The following is a 19,749-nucleotide window of genomic DNA, read 5'->3' as shown; positions in this document are numbered from 1 at the left end:
GTGAGCTCTGAGAAGTTCTCTTGGTGTAGAGAAACAATGGGTGTTGCAGGGTTGGATCGATGACTAAGCTCTCTTGTGGCCCCCTATGGAAAGAAAACAACAAGTGGGAGAATGTTGGTTTTGTGTTATATTCTTTCCATGATTAGCTCCCCTAGTTAAATCGGGAGGTTAAAGGGGGGTTGGAGCCCCCCTTTCGTTGTGTCAATGCGTAGTAGGGGGGTCACAGGGGGTTTGAGTGGGGCAGTTAGCCCCCCTCTACATGGTCCAAGGCAGCACCCTGGGGAAAAAAAATTGGACCCTATATTAGGTGGGTGGACCTACCTATGGTTTTGTGCATGGTTTTCGCACATGGTTTTGGGTGCGATGGTTTTTGATCCAATGTATTTTGTAGATACGGTCAAGGGAACTATGGTTATGTTATAGTCTAGGGTTAATGGATTGGGGCTATGGATGCTTCAACATGTATATATATGTATTGTAACATTGAAATGAAGATAATGAAAAATCAATCTGGTAGTCTCGATTTTGGGATCTAGGGGAAAATATCTGTGTATATTATATTTATGTGTTATGCTCTCACTATTATTTATTTTCTGTTTTTTTTAGAATTCATAATTTCTGTACAGGGTTAAAACCTACAGTGGCTTTGTAGGATCAATAAATAGATATGTAGGATAATCACCAGAGGCGTGAGTGAATATATTTCCAGTAAAATGAGAATCGTTGAAAGCACCAGTTTGATCAAGTTGGGTATCTGATACATAAGGATCTACTTGGATTGGGAGTGAAGAAGGATTAATGAGAGAACTTGCTTGAGCTGGGTGAGATGCATGGCCCTCTTCTTCAACTATTAAAGATTGCGAGTCATGAAGATCAAGAATAAGAATTCATAATTTGCATCCCTTGATTGTGAAACATCACCCCCATGTACATGATTGCAATTACCATGGTGACCAAATGTTCAAAAGGCTCATTTGTTTCTTCTAATGAAGGAGGGATTAAAAAGGATCAACACATCTGATATAACATATCCTGCTGAAACAGTATATTCTCCTGTGTGTAAAATTTAATTCTGTAAGGATTGATGTAGAAGATAACATTCAGAACATGTTTAGTAACCTCTTCAGAAAAATACTTTGGCAAAGAACACCTAGGAAGCACATTTGTTGGACCAGCATCATCAGGACCTGGTATAAATAAGAGCCGACTCCCTTCTTTTAAGTGGGCATGTTCAACAATAATTGATCTGAGCTTACCAAATTGTGTTCGAAGCTCTGGAAAAGCATGGAAAGTGTTGTACCTTAAGAAACAAATTTCCTGGATGTGGAGAAATTGTGCTTAAGACATTAATGATTATTGTTTGTTGTCACTTATTTGCCACTTTATTGTTTGTTGTATTTTTAAATGAAGGACCTGGAAAACATGGTCTTTAACCCTTAATACATATGTGATCTGAAAATCTCATAATGCCATTTGTTGCTAGATATAAATGATGAATGAAGAAAGTTTGAAGGAGAAGTTAAAGATAATATGTTGCTTAACACAGAACCTACTATCTGTCACTTAGAAGAATTGTGAAAATGAGAACCGAATCATAGAAAATATGCTACTTGACACAAAAACTATTATCTGCGACCCTTGGAGAAATTAAAGATAATATGCTACCTTACTCAGAAACTATTATCTATAACTTGGAAAGGAAGGTGAAAACTTCAAGTATAGGAGTGCTCTTTTAAAGGATTTTAACTTTATCTACATACGAAAATAAAGACCTGCAGCTTCATTACTATACTTGAAAGAAGAAAATATAAGATGACACATGACAGAGAAGTTACAAATTTATACCCAACAATTCATGGAAACCTCTGATTCTTTCATTAATCAACAGCTATACCAAGAATACAGTGGTTTAGTCTCCAGGTTCTCCAAAATTCTGAACCCCTTCTCTATAAATCTCCCTCCTTTTATACATTTGTGAAACGGTTGTTGGTCTCTGAAACTATCAAACTACTAAAACTGTTTCTCTAACTATCTGAACTAAGAATTATTAAAAAATATTACATAGAGGATAAAGACATCTCAATAAACATAAAATAACAGAAAATAACTTATCACAACAATGACTACTGGCTTTTCGGCTCTGTTAATCGGCTCTTGAATTATTTTGTAGATTCTTTAATAATGATTAACCCACTTTAACTATAATAAACGGTGTTTGACTTTGACTTGTGCATAAATCTGGGCTTACGCATGTATCGGGTGCGCTTTAATTGGCCAAAATGCAATTGAACCGCACTAATTACCTTCCTTTGAATTTGCCTCTAACACTGATTTTTCCCCTTTACACAGCGAAATCAACACAACCTTTGATTATTATGGAACTCAAAAAGAATTAATTCTACATCATAAATCCATTGGATCCGCCTGTTCAATACTCCATTGACTTCGTATCGCAAATCGCAATCGGCGCATTCAATTGATATATCAATACAAAACTTAACAATATGCGACATAATGGACGTGTCAGAAGAATTAAACATAATATATACCATATCGGGTCCAGCCATCACATATCGCAATCGGCATAGCCATATACACATATATAAAGTGTTATGCGATATCATGGACCCACCGAGGCTTTAAAACATAATGCATATATTTTCGGGTACGGCCAGGGGTGATTTCATATAAGTACCACTTCATTTTGCAATTGCGATTTAATCACATTGCTAACACACACACACACACACATATATATGATTTCATATAAGTACCACTGCATTTTGTGATTGCGATTTAATCACATCACTAACACACACACACACAGATATATATATATATATATATATATATATCGGATATATATCGGGTCCATTCTCCACCGTAGATTTCAACCCCAGGATCCGACGGCTGATATCAATTTCGGGTGGACTACTTGCACAAGAGTTACCCGCCCGAAATGAGCAGTTTTTCTCTCTCCTCTAGTTGCTACATGTCAACCATTGAATGGAATCGGGCGCTTTCCTCTAAATACCATTTACCATTTTGCATCCGCCCGAAATCCCACTTATAGCTTTAAATCCGCCCTTCATCTTGGTTAACGCCTGGACTTGTTCGCGCTCGATGACCGTAGATCTTCGACCATCGACGATGGTGATGCTCCTTTGGATTTCTCTTCCACCAGCGCTTCTAGTTAATCTCCATCATTCATTCCTTGATTCCAATCTACATGATTTAGTCTGGATCATTCATTTCCTTCGACCTCATCCGTTGATCTCCAAGATCCAACAGTTCCTGTGCGTTCATTCTTCATCTATCCACTCACTTTGACTTTGTGCCATTTCTTCAGTATTTTGTGGTTCCATGGTTTTCTTCAAGGTTTTGGCCTTTCATTTTCCCACTGCTCAACTCTCTCAGAGCTTGACTTCTATGAATTCTCACTTCGTTGTTATTCTTGGGCTTTACAACATAGTGTGTGTGTGTGTGTATATATATATATATATATATATATATTTCGGTTATGGCTCCATATAACCATTTATATTATGATTTAACTTGATCGCATGGGTATACTGGGACCGATTCTTTTATACTTGTTCCTTTAGCGATTCCGCTATGTCATTATCACTTCTTCCTCTTGCTTTTATCTTTTTTGAAATATTTTCAAGTTCTTGAATGAAAAATGAATACTACAAGCAACAAAAATGCATGTTACAACATCTGGCTCCACCTGGGGATAGTGCTTTTGCCACAGAAGCACTAAGAACCGCAGATTAGTGCCTTCACTTCGGGCATGGAGTCATATATTGCTTCGCATAAATTTAAATTCTATGGCATTTGTACACTGATTTCACTCCAGTATTTACAATGAAATGACGCTTATTCTTTAGAACTGGAAGTAATGCTTTAAGTATTGCCCATTGACAGGCAGTTGTAGAGTTTCACCATCAAGATTCTCAAGAATGAAGGTATTATTGGATCTTACTTCAGCAATTCTAAAAGGGCCATACCAGAGAGGATCAAACTTCCCATGTTTACCCTTATCTTCTCTTCTGGTATCCCATCTCAATACTAAATCTGCAACTTTAAAATCAATTTCCTTGGCTTTTCTGTCAAAAATATTTTTCATCTTGGATTAATACATAATCAAGCTGTTTCTTACCTTGTCCCTATTCTCGCTTAGCTCCATCACTTTATTCATTCTTCTTATCAAAGCATTTGGTTCTTCTTTCACCTCCTGAATCATTGCAATCACAGGCTTCACAAGTTGACTTGGAAATAGAGCCTAAGTTCCATATACTAATTCAAAAGGTGATTTCCCTGTAGATTTTCTTGTAGTTACTCTAGTAGCCCACAGAGCAAACTTTAACTTAGAATCCAAATCTCTTTGATTTTTTTCAATGGTTTTCTTAAGGATCTTTATCAAAGTTTTATTAGTAGATTTAGCTAATCCAATTCCCTGTGGATGGTAAGTCGTTGAATGGGACAAAGTAACATTATAATTGTGAAAAAAAGCAGTAAACTTACTTGAATTGAAGACTTGAGCATTTTCTATTATAATTTTGATGGGGCATCCAAACCTGCTGAAAATATTCTCCTCCAAGAACTTCATTACTATCTGATCATTTCTTTCTTAGTAGGTATAGCCTCTACACATTTTGTGAAATAATCAGTTGCTGTGAGAACCCACTTGTGTTGTCTACTTGAAGGTGGATTGATCTCTCCGACAAAGTCCAATCCCCATTGTCTGAATGGTTCCTCTATGAAGACTGGGATCAAAGGTAAAGGGGCTAATCTCTTCTTTTCAACAAAAATCTGACACTTTCGACAACTTCTAACAAACTTATATGTATCACCAAATAAAGTAGGCCAATAAAATCTTGCTTGAAGGATCTTATGTGCAGTTACTTTCCAACTGTAATGTCCTCCACATAACCCCTCATGATAATCTTTGATTGTTTCTTTAAATTCATCCTCTATTAAACATAGCAACAAAATTCTAGCAGGATCCTTCCAGTACAATCTGCCTTCCACAATCACATATGGTTGTGCCTTGATCTTTAGTGCCCTATACTTTGTTCTATCTAAGGATTGGGAATAGGAAAGAAAGCACAAATAATGAAATATATTCTTATACCATTCTGAACACAAAAATTTATACCTGATCTTCATACCTGGATCTTTCTTTCCTTCACTTTCTTCAGCCGCTTTTTCATCCACAGGTGCCAGCAACTTGATTCCCAATGCCTGAAAGTTTGATTCTGTCAACATTTTTTCCAATCCTTGCCCTTTCACCAAATTTGTGGGTTTTATGTCCAAATCATATTCTTGAATCTTGGCTATCCATTTTCCTCTTCTGCCTTCAACGTCAGCCTGTATTAACACATCTTTTACTGTAGCATTTGGCACATAAGAAATGATTTGTGAATGCATCACGTAAATTCTAAAGGCTTTCAAGGCTTTTACCAAAGCATATACATGTTTCTCAAGAATATTATATTTAAGCTCATCTTCCCTGAGAATCTTACTGAAGAATGCAACTAGTTGTTCTTTCTCTTCATCATTCTTTTGCAGTAAGACAACAGCTATTGAACTTGATGATGCAAATGAAAAAACTTGGAAAGGCTTTTGGTAATCAGGGCTGATTAAGACTGGATTTGCATGTAATGCCTCTTTAATCCTGGAAAATGATTCTCTAGCTTCTTTGGTCCAATTCACTTCATTCTCCTTCTTTAGCATATTAGTAATTTCTTTTACAATTTCTTCATAGTTGGATACAAATCTTCTCAGGAAGTTTATCTATCCCAGAAACTTTTGAATATCCTTTTTACTCCTAGGAAATGGTATTTTTTGCACAGATTGTACTCTGGTTGGATCTATCTTCACTCCATCTCTGGAAACAATGTGCCCCAATAGTTTTCCTTTTTCTAGAGAAAAAATGGATTTCTTGGGATTTAAGGAAAGTCCAAATCTTCTACATTTATCAAAAGTCTTTTTAAAATGGTCCAAATGTTCTTCATCAGACTTTGACAAAACAGTAATATCATCCAAATATATTACTACAAACTTATCTCCAACAAAAGCAATGTCCATAGCCCTTTGAAATGTAGCACCTACATTCATCAATCCAAAAGGCATTCTGGCATACATAAAGGTTCCCCAGGGAGTTGTGAATGTCGTTTTCTTCTGATCCTCCTTATCCACAGCCACCTGGTTATAACCAGAAAATCCATCTAGCATTGACATTCTAAAAGATCCTGTTACCTTTTGTAGCACATGATCCATTTTAGGCAATGGATAGTTATCTTTCAAAGAAGCCCTGTTGAGATTTCTGAAATCCACACATAACCTTATTTCTCCATTTTTCTTTCTCATAGGCACTAAATTAGCCACCTAATCAGAATACCTGAGTGGAACTATTATTTTGGCATCAAGCAACTTCTTGACCTCCTTTTCAATTGATGGTAGAAGCAGAGGATTTATCTGTCTAAGCTTCTGTTTGTAGGGTTTAATTCCCTCCTTCAAGGGAATCTTGTGTTGAATAATATTTACATCATAGGTTTTGAGATCTTCATAAGACCATGCAAAGACATCAACATAATTCTTAAAAAGTTTAATATATCTTTCTTGAAAATTAGGTGGAACTCCACTGAATAATTTCACTAACCTGGGATTCTCCTGAATTCCAAGGTTGTGATTCTAAATGTGTTCTTCCTGTGAAATTTTCCCTGAGTCAACAGCCACATCATTGGGATTAAAAGGTATTTCAAGGGGAATAAGTCCCTTTGGAATAATATTATCTTTCAATTGAAAGATTTTCTGATTAGCTATTGATTCTTTTAAACCACTAACTTCTGCAACTTCTGATGTTTCTTCTTCATCTTGATCAATTTTTGTGCCCTGAAACTCTTCGACCATAGTCAAAAACTCCTTAATCTTCTGATCATCCTCAAAAACTTGCCAATTCTTAACATTATCAAGAACAGAGGGTCTGTGTCTCATCTCTATCTCGTATCTTAGTCTTGGATTAATAGGAGGCTTGAAAGTACTAGCAGCCACAGCCAATGAATCTACTAAACTATTCTCATCTCTTCGAATGAATTGAATGTTAAAAGCCTAAAAAAAGTTCTCAATCAAATCCCATACCTCATTTCTATATGCCCTAAGCCTAGGGTGCTTTGTTTGGCAGTGATCTTTTATTTTCTTAATAATCAGCTCCAAATCTCCAAAAGCAGAAATTGACTTAACTCCCATCTGTTTAGCCGTTTGTAAAGCAATAATCAAGGACTCATATTCTGCCACATTGTTTATGGCCTCGAACTCTAATTTAAAGGAAAAAGGGAACATATTACCTCCAAGTGCAATTAGAAGAAAACCAGCACCTATTCCTTCCTTGGAATAAGCTCCATCAAAGAAACATTTCCACACTTCTTCAGTTTGTAGCTCTGTAATTACATTGGCTGAAGCAAGCTACCTCTGATTATCTTTAGCCAGCTCTGCATTATCATGCAACATGAAACAATCAAAGTCATCCTTCTCCTGGCTATATACAGGTGAATTACCTGCTCCATTTTTTGTAACTGTTTTTAAAAATCTAGTTTCTTTGTACAATCTCCTCTCTTCCCCACCAAAAGTTGATATAACAGCATACGTAAAATCTAGCTTCAAAACACCACCCAATTTAGCCCCCCAGGACCTAGATAGAAGCATTCCAAATCTAGTAGGAATATCTGCTACTACTACATCCATGACCAAGCTTCTAGCTGGAATTTGAGCTAGTGACACTACCAGATCCTTAATTGATCTGGATTTAAGCAGGAACGCAATAGATTACAGAGATAACCATAAATACAGAGATGTGATAACCATAAAAACAGAGATAACCATAAACATAGATATGCAGCGGGAATAATACTTTACTTCATTAATGTAGAATACTGAAATATGCTTACAAATAGTAATGGAAATAACCCAGTTAGGGCGATGGTAGCTTATCTCTGAGAAGAGATGTGGTGGCTACATGCCTCTGAAATGTTTCGAACTGTGATTACAATGAGGCTCGAAGGCCTATTTATTATTGAGAAACAATGGAAAACCCTTCACATTCCAAAACCTAACCCTAGAAGATGAAACTCCAAATTGTGGGCCCCGTTTTGGGGTGAGTTGGACAGCCAACTTCCCGGGGTCGCGAATTGGTCGTATTATCTCCGTTTGAAGCATATGATAGCCCGTTGGAAAGATCTCTCTGAGGACTACGACGGAAAAGGCGATTTTTATCAAACAAATCGCTGGCAGAATATTTCCCAAAAAACGTCGTTTAGGGCCTCAAAACGGCTCCGGAAGTTTAGGACCCGAAAAAGTGCTAAAAATAGTAAATTGTGCTATAATTAAGGAAACAGAAAAACTGAAAGAGACAGTTGTGGGGGTCCAAATGGGATAGGTGGGTGGCCACCAACATCCACTTGGATCATTCCTCCCCCCTTAGGAAGCAATGGTCCCCATTGCGTTGAGTTCCTCCCTGAGATGAGGAAGCTTCTGTTGAGCTGGGTCTCTGGTGAGTTGTTCTGCAATCTCTGATGTGTCCAGAAATGGTGGGGAGCATGGTCGGCGACGGTCCACATTGAACACTCAGTGCAAGCGAAGGGATGGATGAATGCTGTGTTTCAAAGCATTGTTTCCCATAGCCTTGTTACTGGTGTAAGGACCATGTCGAAGTGGTCTGAGTTTCTGATGGGTTCTGGTAAGGTGCTCCCTCTGCAAATGTAACCAAACTTTGTCGCCCACCAGAAACTTGTGTGGTACCCCTCTGGGTAAGGAGAAGTTGTTCCTGTGTTCTGTCACGACTGTATCCCTCTGTTGTTGCTGATGTGTGGAGGAACCCTTCGCGAGGGTCATGGATGTAGCAACGATCTTACCCTTACTTTGGGAATGAACCAGACAGAAAATAAATTTCCTAGTCTGTGAGATGAGCTTGCTGCCTTTCTTAGCAGTGATCAAAGAGGTGGCGGTAGGTGGGGCTACCTCCGGTATCCTGTATAATGAATTATCCAAAGAAATGATGACAGCGCGAGGCCTTGACTCATACACAGCATGTCACCTCCACAAGTATGGCTGGCCTAATAGTACATCACAAACATCCAGAGGTGTAACATCACACAATACCTCGTCTGTGAAGGGCTTGATGCTGTAGGGAAGGCGGCACTGCTGGCGAACTTTGAGATCTCGTCCTTCGTGAAGCCAACCGATACTGTACGGCTGTGGGTGTGGTGTAGTTGGTAGGCCCAACCGCTTCACGACCTCTGCTGAAATGAGGTTCTTTTGGCTGCCACTGTCGACAATGAATTGCAGCGGCGAACCCTTCACCCACATCTGTGAGTGGAAAAGACGTTCCCCCTCCTCTGGATCTTCGGGCTCATTTTTTTGGATCTTGGCAGTAGCAACAATGGCGCTGGGATCCGCATCAATGATCTGCTTCCCTTTCTCATTCCCCTTGTCGGGTTCTGACTCAGAGTCGGAACATGCATCTGATTCGGAAGCCTTCAACTTGGCCACCAGCGACTGCTTGGTCCGACACTCACTTTTGTTATGAGTGGGACTCTTGTGGAACTCACACCACTTTCCTGTGTCCTTCTTCGGCTTCATGGTGTTGTTCTTTTCTTGCAGCTTCGATGGGTTGTCTTGGGTCACCCCGCCTTGGCTTTGTCCTTTGGGCTTTGGATTTGCAGATCCAAAGTCTCGCTTCTTCTGTTTGAACTTTTGCTCGATTTTGACAGCGTATCGGTATGTTGTGCCGAGTGAGGAGATGTTCAAGAACTCCATCTCTTCCTGGATGTATCTGTGTAGGCAGCCGCAGTATTTGAGTACCAAATGCAGCTCAGAATCTTTGATACCCAATTGTGTGCGAAGGGTATGAAAAATGTTTGTGAACTCCGGCACATCTTGGTCTCGTCCCTGCCGCAATGTGGTCCATTTGATGTATTTGTCCTCATAGCTTTTGACAGGGTAGTACTGCTCCTTGATGGCATCCCGAAAGTCATCCCAAGTGGGTGCGGCTGAAAACAGTGAGCCTGTACTTTCATCCTTTTGTTTGCAGTAGGTTTCCCACCAGTCCTTGACGTGGGGGGTTGCTTTGAGAAGAGAAAAAACAATCTTTTCCCGACTTGAAAATTCATGAACAGAAAAATACCCATCGAGCAGATTTAACCATTTATCTACCGCATCTGCGTCTATTTGACCCTCGAAGATGGGGATTTCAAAATTAACTTGTACCTTAAACGGTGTGGCGTTTCCAGAGTAGCTGTTGGAAGCCGATGCATCACCTCTGGGTAGCCGCTGAAGGATCTGCGCAAAGCTATCCATCATCGCGTTCCTTTGCCGCTCGAGGGCTTCTTCGAGCAAGATTTTGATAGGATCTCCTGCCCCCTCATATTTCTTCTCATCCGCCATGGGAGGTCGTCGAGATTTGCGAGGCTGGTCTTGCAAAGGTTCGACCAATTCAAGCCCTAACTCCTTATATCCCGACCTCGTTGGGGACATGCAAAGAAAAACAGAGAAAAAGCAGACCGCTCTGATACCACTGATCCGGATTTAAGCAGGAACGCAATAGATTACAGAGATAACCATAAATACAGAGATGCGATAACCATAAAAACAGAGATGCAGCGGAAATAATACTTCATTTCATTAATGGAGAATATTGAAATATGCTTACAAATAGAAATAACCTAGCTAGGGCGATGGTAGCTTATCTCTGAGAAGAGATGTGGTGGCTAGATGCCTCTGAACTATTTCGAACTGTGATTACAATGAGGCTCGAAATCCTATTTTTTATTGAGAAACAATGGAAAACCCTTCACATTCCAAAACCTAACCCTAGAAGATGAAACGCCAAATTGTGGGCCCCGTTTTGGGGTGAGTTGGACAGCCAACTTCCCGGGGTCGCGAATTGGTCGTATTATCTCCGTTTGACGCGTATGATAGCCCGTTGGAAAGATCTCTCCGAGGACTATGACAAAAAAGACAACTTTTATCAAAAAAATTGCTGGCAGAAGATTTCCCAAAAAACGTCGTTTAGGGCCTCAAAACGGCTCCGGAAGTTTAGGACCCGAAAAACTGCTAAAAATAGTAAACTGTGCTATAATTAAGGAAACAGAAAAACTGAAAGAGATAGTCGTGGGGGTCCAAATGGGATAGTTGGGTGGCCACCAACATCCACTTGGATCATTAATGACCCCAAGACACTTGACTTTGTTCGAATCAAAAGAATACAAGTCCCTATAGGGTTTGGTAACTTGTAGATTTAGTTGCTTCATTACTGACAAAGGCATAAGATTGTGTGAAGCTCCCAAATCAAACATATAATTATGTAAGAGTAAATCATGGACCAATAAAGAAATATAAAAAGGTGGTATTGAAGAGTCTATTTCCTCTACATGCGGGCCAAAAACCACTACTGGTTTATCTTCTTGCAAATTTACAGTGTCATTTATACTCTCATTTTCTTTTAAATTAATAAACTCAGCAATCTCCTTTTGATAAATAGGTATTTTTGTCAATTCTGTAAGAGGAACTTGAATTCTTACCTTTTCCAACTCCTTAGTAAGACTAAACAAGTGACCTTGTTTAGCAGTCCTTTCGTTCTCCTCTTCACCTTTTTTCATGACTGGTATTACTTGAGGAATTGAAACAAGTTTCTCCAAAGGAATTTTTCTAGTTTGATCTTGAGAAGACTCACCTTGAAGTATTTGTGTCTTGCCATTTGCATTCTGTTGCTACTTTCCTTTGTTCACTTGTTTTACAGTCTGAGATTCTTGTGGATTCACCTTTGGTGAGGAAGTTGAAACTTGCTGCTCACTTTCATTTTCTTCATTTCTTGATCTCTTCCTCGATCTCAAGTCATATTTCTTATGTAGTTCAGCCTGCATAAAATCAAAGAATTGCTTTCAATATTCATCAATTTTATTTTCATCATGAATGGCATATGTTTCATCATATTCATACTCTTCTCCTTCGATACCAAGTTCATCTTCATCTACTGCATATAATGTAGAAATTTGATCTTCAGAATGCTCATGTTCTTCACTAGGATCTGCTTCTATATATAATGGTGCTTGAATATGATTTTGATCTTTTCTTTCCTTTTGCAAGATTTGCAAAGGTTGTCTTCTATATTGGGGATTAAAGTTCCTATTATATTGTGTTTTCTTCTAAAAATTCTTATTTTCTAACTCTAATTTATTTAACTTATCTGACAAAGTTTTAATTACATTACACATATCCTCCAATGCTCTACTTTGAGAGGATTCCATCTTTGCCTTTCCCTTGTCTTGAATAGGCTGTGTATCTGGTGCTTTTCCTGTAGCCACCAGATTTTCTTCTATATCTAATGCATCTGTTTGGATTTGATCAAGGGTTGGAGATATTCTTTCCCTTAATGTGAATCCAAAATTTGATTCAAAAGCCCCTGCAAAAGTTATTTTTGCACCAGCAGGAGGAGGCTTAATCTCCGCTCGGATACTATTGTACAATTTGTTAAATCTTCTAACAAATTTGACCACAGTTTCATCAGACTTCTTCTTTATGGCATTAAAATCTGTTAATGGATACGCATGGTCTTTTTTTTCTCCCCATTTTTGAATGAATAAATGTTCCATATCTTCCCAAGAAGGAATAGAATTATTGGGAAGTCCTTTAAACTATGTCCTTGCTTCTCCATCCAAGGACTGAACAAAAATTCTTAGAACAAAATCTACATGTTCAACATTTTTGTTTTCTACAAAATTGAAAAATACTGACACATGATTCTCTGCAATTTGTTCATCTTCCCTTGTAAAACGAGGAAGAATCTTGAGGTATTCCTGTGGCATTTGATTTAACGGTTGTGGCAATCAAAGAGGTGCATACCTATTAATCAAGAATGCAGGTACTGCCATGTTTAATGAACCTTTATTACCAACAAATGCAGAACCTGACTTAGAAGTAAATGGAGTGTGCAGAGGTTGTAATGTGGATATTGGTTCAGGTTGAATAATTATAGCAGGTAAATGAAAAGTAATGGACTCTAAAGATTTCTCTTGACAGTTAGGTTCTTGAAATGAAGATGATGAAAAAGATGACTCTTTATCAAATGAATGTTTGGATAAGTTACTACCTGATGCAGACAATGTAGGGATGGGTGTAATTGGGATCTTAGACTTTCCAGCCCTCCTAGAAACCAGCTTTTTAGGATCTAAAAGAGCTTGAACCTTCTGTTGTGAAGTGTCTGATCTTGTATGGGGTCTCCTTGAAGCCAAAGTTATTGCTTTGATTCAAAACAACCAAATATTTTCTCCTCACTGAACAACTAGAGGAAAATATTGAAAAACCCAGGGAAAAGTGTTCTTGTCTTCTCTCCCCGGCAACGACGCAAATTAATGTTGTACCTTAAGAAACCAATTTCCTGGCTGTAGATAAATTGTGCTTAAGACATTAATGATTATTGTTTGTTGTCACTTATTTGTCACTTTATTGTTCTTTGTATTCTTAAATGAAGGACCTGGAAAACTTAGTCTTTAACCCTTAATACATATGTGATCTGAAAATCTCAGAATGCCATTGTTTCTAGATATAAATGATGAATGAAGAAAGCTTGAAGGAGAAGTTAAAGATAACATGTTGCTTAACACAGAACCTACTATCCGTCACTTAGAAGAATTGTGAAAATGAGAACTGAATCATAGACAATATGTTGTTTGACACAAAAACTATTATCTGCGACCCTTGGAGAAATTAAAGATAATATGCTACCTTACACAAGAACTATTATCTATAACTTGGAAAGGAAGGTGAAAACTTCCAGTATAGGAGTGCTCTTTTAAGGGATTTTAACTTTATCTACATAAGCAAATAAAGACCTGCAGCTTCATTACTATACTTGAAAGAAGAAAACATAAGATGGCACATGACAGAGAAGTTACAAAATTATACCCAAAAATTCATGGAAACTTCTAATTCTTTCATTAATCAACAGCTATACCAGGAATACAGTGGCTTAGTCTGCAAGTTCTCCAAAATTCTGAACCCCTTCTTTGTAAATCTTCCTCCTTTTATACATTTGTGAAACAGTTGTTGATCTCTGAAACTGTCAAACTACTAAAATTGTTTCTCTAACTATTTGAAGTAAGAATTATTAAAAAATATTACACAGAGGTTAAAGACATCTCAAAGAACATAAAATAACAGAGAATAACTGATCATGACAATGACTGTTGGCTTTTTGGCTCTGTTAATCAGCTCTTGAATTCTTCTATAGATGCTTTAATCATGATTAACCCACTTTAACCATAATAAACAGTGTTTAACTTTAACTTGTGCATAAATCTGGGCTTACACATGTATCGGGCATGCTTTAATTGGCCAAAACGCAATTGAACCACACTAATTACCTTCCTTTGAATTTGCCTCTAACACTGATTTTTCCCCTTTACACAGCGAAATCAACGCAACCTTTGATTATTATGGAACTCAAAAAGAATTAATTCTGCTTCATAAATCCATCAGATCCGCCCATTCAATACTCCATTGACTTCGTATCACAAATCACAATCGGCGCATTCAATTGATATATCAATACAAAACTTAACGATATGCGACATAACGGATGCACCGGAAGAATTAAACATAATATATACCATATCGGGTCCGACCATCGCATACTGTAATCGACATAGCCGTATACACATATATAAAGTGTTATGCGATATCACGGACGTGTTAGGGCTTTAAAACATAATGCATATATTTTCGAGTCCGGCCAGGGGTGATTTCATATAAGTACCGCTGCATTTTGCGATTGTGATTTAATCGCATCACTAACACATATATATATCAGGTCCATTCTCCACCGTAGATTTCAACCCCAGGATCCGACGACTGATATCAATTTCGGGTGGACTACTTGCACGAGAGTTACCCGCCCGAAATGAGCAGTTTTTCTCTCTCCTCTAGTTGTTACGTGTCAACCATTGAATGGAATTGGGTGCTTTCCTCTAAATACCATTTACCATTTTGCATCTGCCCGAAATCCCGCTTATAGCTTTAAATCCGCCCTTCGTCTTGGTTAACGCCCGGACTTGTTCGCGCCCGATGACCGTAGATCTTTGACCATCGACGGCAGCGATGCTCCTTCAGATTTCTCTTCCACCAACGCTTCTGGTTAATCTTCGTTGTTCATTCCTTGATTCCAATCTACATGATTTAGTCTGGATCATTCATTTCCTTTGACCTCATCCGTTGATCTCCAAGATCCAACGGTTCCTGTGCATTCATTCTTCATCTGTCCACTCACTTTGACTTTGCACCATTTCTTCAGTATTTTGTGGTTCCGGGGTTTTCTTCAGGGTTTTGGCCTTTCATTTTCCCGCTGCTCAACTCTCTCAGAGCTTGACTTCTGCGAATTCTCACTTCATTGTTATTCTTGGGCTTTACAACATAGTATATATATATATATATATTGGTTATGGCTCTATATAACCATTTATATTATGATTTAACTTGATCGCATGGGTATACTAGGACTGATTATTTTATACTTGTTCCTTTAGCGATTCCGCTATGTCATTATCACTTCTTCCTCTTGCTTTTATCTTTTTTGAAATATTTTCAAGTTCTTGAATGAAAAATGAATACTACAAGCAACAAAAATGCATGTTACAAGAGAAAGAAAGATTGCATGGTTGAGAGCAAAATTTTCCCATGAGAACAAACAAAGAAGGTACAATTTCCACCTACTCATATCCATTCAAAACTATGGTTAGCTTTTCCATGGTCTTTTCTCTGCACTGTCAACCCAAACATCAGAAAGAATGACAAACATGTCATTCAATGCCTTCTGTTCCAGATCAATGAATCTGATAGTTTCCTCTGTTGTCAAATTCCCACCCCCAAAGAAATCAAGACTTGTTGTTACTGAAAGAGATACATCCCAATTCTCTAATGGCAGAAAACCACATGTATGAACCTGTGATGACCATATAATACCCCTTATTCTCCATGCATCATCTCTTGCATGTGTTGGCCTTCAAGGTAGCTAACCACATGGCTATAGTCCCCTCTCGGCAAACAAAACTTCCATAATACTTTTGAGTGGGTTACAGTGGTTTAACTAAGCATTAACCCTTTATTCATTAACAAAAAATCCACCATGTCATCTATTAAATAATCGCCACGCACTAAAGAGTGTATCTTGTGTCCAGTTCATTTTTCCATTCGATTCCTTAGAAGAGTAGGTGAAGTTCATCTTGAGAGCATCTTAGCATTGTCGGGCCAAGGGATTGCTTGTTGCATAGTTGAATGTATACCCCTGGTATCTTCAATCAATTTCCTGAAAAGGAGGTGGGATGAAAACAAGTTAGCCCCTGATAGTGATATTTTCATGTGAGAACATGGAAATCAATGAATAAATAAACTAATTCACTTCAGGCGCATAGACAATGATTTATCCAAATCAAAGTGCTATGAATTATATGGGTTGGTCAAGTGCGCTCAAGTTTGGAGACCGACTCAAAACCCTCTGGATCTATTAATTTTGCTTGTCTCTGATATTTCATGATGCCCAAGGTGATGGTGCACTCATAGGGCACGTTCCTTGAAATTCTCATGACCATGCATTTAGAGGGCAAAGATTAATGCAAAGTCGGGCTTCAAAGACGCACGTAAAGGTGACAAACTTACAAACCCTAATGCACATGTTGGGATGGGGAACCAATTATGAAAGAAGGTGAAACATGACATTCAATGATTCTTACCATAATGCCAAACAGAGAATGCAGCTCTGGAGGAATATGAATTAGGTTAAATCATGCAGGGAAACATTCTTGTGCCAATTTAGGGTTTCTCTCCAAACCCTAGTATGGCCAATCATAATGAAAGCCATATTGGGGTCTTGCCCACCTACGTATGGTGTCACCATTGATTTGAAATGTATAGGGAAAATATATGAAGTCTTGGGAAAGACATCACACTTCCAAAACCCTAATGGAAGGGTTGGGTCGATGCGCAAGATGGGGCATGACAAAAGAATGCAATATATATCGCATGATTACACAAGTGAATGCATCAACAGGGTCTGACAAGAACAAGCCATGCGGTGAATTAGCCAATGAACAACTGGAGCATCCCTGGATGGCTTGAGGCGAGCAATGGGGACCCAAAATTTTAGATATGCCCAAAATTTTGGGTGATGTCATAGCAAATACAACAAGACCATTACTTCCTAGGGGGGAGGAATGATCCAGGTGGATATTGGTGGCCACTCTCCTATTCCACCTAGATCCCCAAGTCAGTTTCATCTATTTCCTTAATTGTAGCACAATTTACTATTTTTGGCAGTTTTTGAGGTTGTGAACTTCCGCAGCCATTTTGAGGCCCTAAACGAGGATTTTTTGGAAAAATTCATCTGTCAATTACAAAGGCGAAAATGCATTAGTAGTTGTATTCCTTGGAAAGATCTTTCCAACGAGGTATCATATGCATCAAACAGATATAATATGACCAAGTTACGACCCCAGGAAGTTGGCTGCCCAACTAACCCCAATGGGGCCCATAAACTCTTGGTGTTACATCTCCTCGTGTTAGGGTTTTGGTTGTTTAGGGTTTTCCCTTATTGTTCAATAATAAAAAGGTCCTTGAGCCTCATTGTAACTCAGTTTAGAGGCATGTAGCTGCCACATCTCTTCTCAGAGATAAGCTACCATCACTTGAGCTATCTTATTTCCATTCTGTTTGTAAGCATAGTTCAATATTTTTCTATTAATGAAATGAAGTGTTTTTCTGTTGCATCTCTGTGTTTATGATTATATTTGTAAGTTGTTGCATTCCTGTTTAAGTTTGGATCAACATCTCTTCTCATAGATAAGTTGCCATCACCTGAGCTAGTTTATTTCTATTTATGTATGTAAGAATATTTCAGTTCTTTGATATTAATGAAATGCATTTTATTTCTGCTAAATCTATGTTTTTCATTGTGTTTATCTATATTTTGTTGCGTTCCTGTATAAGTCTGGATCAGTGTAGCACCCTCCAGATCAGCCTTGATAACTATGATATGACAACAGGGGATATGAATTCGACATCCGTAGCATGATGAGGTGGGATTTGAATCCAAGAGGGTCTGCATAATACTGATTTCTTGACGGATACAAATTTATATCTTTTTTTTAGGAGACAAGAGAATTCATCTAGGTTGATCTTCATGGAATAATTTTCATTCTAGGGTCCCCATTCATCATTTATTTCTCAACTACAAGGAGGTGTGCTTGATTTTCTAGAGCATATACTACCGCTTTTTGACGTCTTAGAATATGGAAATAGGAATTCAAAGAAAGAGTCCAAAAGATTGGTGGTCCTGGATAGGAGGAGGTTGAGATAGTTGTTTTCAGGAGAGGATCCCTTTAGGAGATGTTGAATAATGATGAGGAGATGTTGAATAATGAGGAGGGAATATCCAATGATCACAATTTCAGACACCTTCCTCTCTTATGCTAATAGAAGGCCAAGATAGAGACCATACATTTATGACACATTATTTGTCCTTTGTCCTAGTCCCCAGGCCTACTGGACTTCTTGTTTTCCACCAGGAACCAAAAGGATCCCTCCCCCTCTTGCCTCCCCAGAAGTGTTTATCAAATTTCCTCTTAAGATTTTGTCAAAATGAAATTTTAATATATATATATATATATATATATATATATATATATATATATATATATATATATATATGAATTTCACCCCTTGGAAATTGTAGTTGCAAAAAAGAGGCATGATTCGATACTTTTTTTTGTGTAAATCAGCTGATATATTAGATCGCAAAAATGTTACATATGGTTACAAATAAGGGCCTGCCATTTTCAGAGGGAAAAGAGAAAATGCAGGCCTGCCAAACAAAAGACCACTTATATAAGCCCTGTAGCCGATCGTTGTTCAGACAGGAAACATACTGCATAACAACTAACACAAACTTAACCTGAGTCAAACATAAACTGAAACAGAAAACAGCCAACCACACAAGGCTGCCGGACAAAAAGAGAGCAACTACTATCATATAAGGCCGCTTAAAGGCCCGCCGAAGCTTACATTCATCAGACATAGAAAACAACAAAAGCAAAGGATAAACAAGAACCATCAGTAGAAGACCACCCACCAAGAATCCTACTGGTCGATTTTGGCAACACCTGGAGAACCAACAGCACTCGGACCAGCGCCATCATCTCCCTTGGGAACATTGCGGGGCCTGTGGCGTTTGATGATGGTTGTTTTGGAATCATCTTCAGGGATTTCAATAGAGACATTTAGCCCATGGCGCATGTACAACTTGAAGAGCCAAATAAACCCTCCCAGACTCTGAGCAAGCATTTTAAGTTCTTCCGTGAGGGAGTTGATGGTAATCTCCAGCTTGTCCAGCTACGCCAACTTCTTGGTAGAGGCGAGGGAGTTCACCTGGTAGGCCTCCTTGAAAGCGGCACCTTGCATGCTCATGGCTTTTGCAAGCATCGCTTTCATCTGCCAAGCCACACTCTGCGTTCTCAGGAACTGGGTAGCTCTGGTTGTTGGGGTGCCCGGGTCCGAGATCCAATCTACCTCCTCTCTAATGGCTTTACTGTCCATCCCTTCACTGGCTTTGTCCACCTCAATTTGGAGCTCTTCAATAATATGTTTTCCTTTTTTGGAGACGGAAGCCTCATAATCCTTCTGGGCTCTCTTTAAATCTCTGGC

At 38.5% G+C, this 19,749-nt stretch overlaps 1 pseudogene; it reads right to left on the bottom strand.

Moving 5' to 3' along the window:
• The window catches only part of LOC149199515 (DNA polymerase epsilon subunit B-like), a 28,962-nt pseudogene extending 9,573 nt beyond the window's left edge, over positions 1 to 19,389 (bottom strand).
• Positions 19,390 to 19,749: the final 360 nt, after the last annotated feature.

This window comes from Pinus tabuliformis, chromosome 2_1 (assembly GCF_031772625.1).
Source record: "Pinus tabuliformis cultivar Carrire ecotype Pingquan chromosome 2_1, CPIR1, whole genome shotgun sequence".
In the NCBI taxonomy this organism is placed as follows: domain Eukaryota; kingdom Viridiplantae; phylum Streptophyta; class Pinopsida; order Pinales; family Pinaceae; genus Pinus; species Pinus tabuliformis.
This window is presented reverse-complemented; position numbering and strand designations above follow the sequence as displayed.